Source organism: Leptonychotes weddellii, unplaced genomic scaffold (assembly GCF_054177405.1).
Source record: "Leptonychotes weddellii isolate Sample4059 unplaced genomic scaffold, ASM5417740v2 HiC_scaffold_14932, whole genome shotgun sequence".
In the NCBI taxonomy this organism is placed as follows: domain Eukaryota; kingdom Metazoa; phylum Chordata; class Mammalia; order Carnivora; family Phocidae; genus Leptonychotes; species Leptonychotes weddellii.
In genome coordinates this window covers 1-4996 of record NW_027730501.1, presented here as the reverse complement: position 1 = coordinate 4996, position 4996 = coordinate 1, and the positions used below count along the sequence as shown (strand labels likewise).

The 4996-nt window shown below is 38.1% G+C and overlaps 1 long non-coding RNA gene across 1 annotated transcript; it reads right to left on the bottom strand.

Annotated features, from left to right (window-relative positions):
• Window positions 1–5: 5 nt before the first annotated feature.
• Window positions 6–4996, bottom strand: LOC145718387 (uncharacterized). The gene is made up of 2 exons (XR_014141768.1): window positions 4941–4996; window positions 6–353 (listed from the first exon to the last, which is right to left on the bottom strand). It is a non-coding gene; the product is annotated as an uncharacterized LOC145718387 (long non-coding RNA).

Genomic DNA, 4996 nt, shown 5'->3' with positions numbered 1-4996 from the left:
GGGGCTGTAAAAAATAATCACTTTATTCAACATTATAGTTGTAGAAATGGAGTATATTTTAAGAAATGAAAAACTAAGAAGAAAATGTCACTTAACATCGTTGGGACATCAGCATAGGCCAGCAGGAAAAAAATACTGTGATCAGCTTGTCTCTTTGATACCAAGCAGACATTCTAGTTCAAGCAGTAATATGCTTCCGATTTTTCACTAGATGCTTCTTTTCTGCTGTTTCACTCTTTTTCCATATTTTACATCAGAGGATTGGTACAGCCTTTAAAAGTTCATTAACAGGAGCAAATCCAATATCCACTGATTTCTTCTCAAAAGGCATTTTTTAACCCATCAGATAGCCCCTGTAGGAATAAAATTTATAAACACAAAAAGTGAATACAAAGCAACATTTCGAAGCGCCCGAATTTTATGATGGATCAAATGACAATCTGAAAATGTAACTGTGTGATTCCTCCTTATGGTTTTTATTTCGCATCTTGCCTCACTACATTACTGGGCTTCATTTCCATTATCCTTTCCCCTCAAAGGATAAAGTTACAAACCAATATGCTCCAAACCTGCAAGCAAATGAAAAGACACTCACACACCTGCAGGGCATGAAGCTCTCCTTCAACCAGGACTGATTTAAAATGCAAATACACAGCTAGGTTATCTATTTCCTCAAATCACAGAATTAACAAAATGAAGAGGAAGGAAAGGAAAATGCCAATAGGTATACAATAATAATATGGAGAAATGGCGGGTTACACTAAGGAAATCAACTAAAAAACTGAAAAGTGCTGTTGTGTCTACTTAAGTCTAAATGTGAAAGGACCCTGAGTCAAGAAGGCAAAATTATGCTTCATGTTCAGTGTCCAGCAAGTAACAGTTATCAAATAATAAATATCTGCTAAATGCAAATGTGAATGTTACAGAGGCAATAAAACAAACACTTCAGAAAGTGGCCTGTCAAAAAGGAGTAAAATAACATTTTTTAGCACATGTAGAATTAAATTTCAATTACACAGAAAAATCATGTATATGCATTCTCCTAGTCCCTAAATGACATTGAGTAAAGTACTATTATTTTCTTACTTTTATTTTTCATTCCCCCTTCCTTTAGAATTTTTTCTCCGAACTGATCCTATGATCTTAGGACTTAGGCAGGAGCTCCCTAGCTTTTCTCATCAGGTTTAATAAACACCAGCTCAAACTGCTAAAAAGGCAATTTTTGTCACTCTGACTAAAACAGGCCTTTTGGGGGCGGCTGGGTGGTTCAGTCGGTTAAGCATCTGGCTATTGGTTTCAGCTCGGGTCATGATCTCACGGTCTTGGAATTGTCAGCGCCAGGAGTAGGGCTCACGTTCAGCATGGAGTCCACTTGAGAATCTCTTTCCCTCTCCCTCTGCCCCTCCCCCCACTCTCTCTCAAACGAATAACTAAATCTTTAAAAATAAACAAACAGAAAATAAAACAAGCCTTTTGTCCTGAGTTGCATAATATCTATTCAATAGACTATTTTATACAGCTTCATAACAGACTTGCCTAAAAGTGGAAACCCATCTCTCCACTCCCACCAAACACTTTGCCTAATTTTAGGACATCAACACATGACACAGCACGCCATCTCTTATTTTTTTCACTTTTACGATTCTTTTAGGTCAAAACTACCCTAATAGTGAAGACTCTAGAGAATCTAATGACCATTATTTTTCAGAAGAACCAAGCACAAATTTATACCAAAGTTTCCCACCCAGTACCCAAACATCATTTCTTTAAACCTGTGCACATTTAAAAGGTACCCAAGGCACAGACACAATCCCACATACAGTATCTTATGAATTATATGAGAAAAATTTTATTTTCAAAATGAAAACTGGTTTTCTGTAACTTTGTACTAGTACTATAAAAATATTAGGCACTACAATTTGATTTTTCACTTTAAATGTACTGTCATATATGTAAATAGTCAAGAAATACTCATTTTTTTAGTGCTCATGTTTCTACAAAAGATATGGCATCAAATAAAGCCATGTTTTGATTTGTAAAATTTTACCTGTAGGGGAGACATCAGGTCTCTAAAAGAGCATAAAAGAAAATATAAAACTAAAAGTACCAATTCATTGCTATTGTTTTTTCCTTTTTAAAGGTTCCTCTTACTAAAGATACCAAACTCTTTGTGAAAGACTTCAACCCTGGAGGTTATCATGATGAATCTTACATAGCATAGCCATCCTTTATCTCAGATGCTAGCAACTTATTTTATCTGAAAACACCCTTGGCTACCGGTGTTTTTTAATGTCCTTTTGTTGTTGCTGTTCCACTTACTATGCATCAAACTGTTTATATATGTTAGAACATCAAAGATCATTTGTGTGCAAAAATACAGACATAGCCCCTCCTTGCTGGTGATACTAACATGGCCCTATTGTGTGCAACATGTAGGCCCACAGACATGGCTCATCATCTTGTCTGGGGCCTACAAACATTCCAGAAAATGCAATACTGTTGCTTCCCTTTCTTTTCTAAAATGGTCCGTTTCTTCCCACTCTGCACCCAGGAACCAGGCTTTAGGAGGTGCAGATGAGGAATCATATCAAAAAAGGAATCATAGGGGCGCCTGGGTGGCTCAGTCGTTAAGCGTCTGCCTTCGGCTCAGGTCATGATCCCAGGGTTCTGGGATCGAGCCCCGCATCGGGCTCCCTGCTCCGCGGGAAGCCTGCTTCTCCCTCTCCCACTCCACCTGCTTGTGTTCCCTCTCTCGCTGTGTCTCTCTGTCAAATAAATAAAAGCTTTTAAAAAAAAAAGGAATCATAAATTAATTCCTCTTAAAAATTTAAATCCTAGATTAGGCTGCATGACAATTTACAGGAAGAAGCAATTATCTGTTTAGACCATTGTTCTGCTTGGATTAAATCTAAATATAATTTACACCTGGGAGATTGTATATAAAGGGAGTATACCCTATTTCCTATTGTTCACTTAGTCAGCAATTTTGGATGCTGGCCTACAAATGGGGACAAGAAGACAAATATTTACATAAATAATTGAAACCGTAAGATGGAGGCAGTCCAGAGAATTAAGCACTTTCTAAAGCTTTTTTTTAAAGCAGTAAATAGCTCTATTATCCTACATGTCAAATGCCCATGCTAAAAAGAAAAGCACTCACATCCTAAGGAGAGGACCTAAAACCATAAGGAAGAATGAGCAGCTTAGGTAGAATAAAAATAAATCTCGTTCTATGGGCAAAACCAGCCCACTTCTGTTCTGCTATATGCCTACAAAAGTTCCATCTCTTTTGCTTAATTTGTAGTAGCCTCTTGATCTCTCTGGGAGCCTCCTCTTTTCTTGTTTGGCTATGGAAAAGTTCAGCCTCTTCCATACCAATATACCTTTACCAACAGGGCAGAAAAAAAAAAAAACAGGAACAAAAAGAGGATGCTGAAGTACGTAATTCTTCATACAATTTAGCCAATGGCCAAAACTATTTTTTTAAAGATTCTCTTTATTAGAGAGAGAGAGAGAGAGAGCACAAGCAAGGGGGAGGGACAGAGGGAGAGGAAGAAGCAGAGCCTGATGCAGGGCTCAATCCCAGGACTCTGGGATCATGACCTGAGCCAAAGGCAGACACTTAAACAACTGAGCCACCCAGGTGCCCCAAAACTATTTTCCCCAAACAAAAATAAGAGCCACTGGCAGAGGAGTCTGAGGGAACTATATGGCTACACAGATATTCAGCTGACAAAAAACACTGCTCTCTTTTCCCACCCTGCTAAGATGTGAACATGACTGCAGGATTAAGTACTTCTGACTTCCCAGGGGAAGTCTGCCCATTCTACTCCAGATGTGTTAGAGACAATGGGCAGGTGAAGCCACAGAACAAGTGAACTTGTGAAGCTCACACACATTACTGTATTCCCTTTTAATGTCTCTTATAATAAAATAAGGGAATATCAGTTCTAAGAAATCAGTATCATTGACACTTGATGTTTAACATATTCCCTAAAAAATGAATTTACTAAGAGCTAATCTTTGTATGGTATGTTTGCCCAAAGTTTCTGCAGTTCCTAATACATCCATAGGTGCAATCAGAATATAGGGAAATGTGATCAGACTTGTCCACATTTCAAATAACGATCTCAAATGGAATTATAAAAGTTGCCATAAGGGGCGCCTGGGTGGCTCAGTTGGTTAAGCGACTGCCTTCGGCTCAGGTCATGATCCTGGAGTCCCGGGATCGAGTCCCGCATCGGGCTCCCTGCTCGGCAGGGAGTCTGCTTCTCCCTCTGACCCTCTTCCCTCTCGTGCTCTCTGTCTCTCATTCTCTCTCTCTCAAATAAATAAATAAAATCTTTAAAAAAAAAAAAAAAAGTTGCCATAAAACCAGTTTGTTTTTGTTTTAAAGATATTGTATGTTTTCTGCAACAAAATTTTCTTATCAGGCCTGCAAACATAAATTCCTTCCTCGTAAGAATTTAAATCCTAGATTTAGCTGCATCACACACACACACACACACACACACACACGAAATCCTTTTCCCAACTTTCTGGAGAGGCAATAACTCCCTGTCCAAGGCTTAATGGGTTTTCCTCATATCAGTACTCAAAGAGCAGCAATAATATTCCCTACTATCACTATTACTACTGGAATCCCATATTTTATAGATTAAACAAAAAGCAATTTAAAGAAACAGTATCACCAGTCAGTGACGTTACAGTAAAATAACAGTACGGAGATAACACTCAGAAAGACCTACGAATCTCAATTTGGCTACTAACCACAGCTATAACCTCCAGCAAGTCACAAATTTCTTTAGTTCTCAGAACTGTTATCTGTTTAAATGAAGGTTAAATTAAATCTCCCATGATTTTACGTGATCCAAGTAATTATTTTACCACCTTGCAACAGAAGTTAAATTGCTGATTATACAAAGTACTTAATAACTTACGGCAGTTTCATTCTCATGAATACTCTAGCCATGAAAAAACTCAATAGGACACAGAC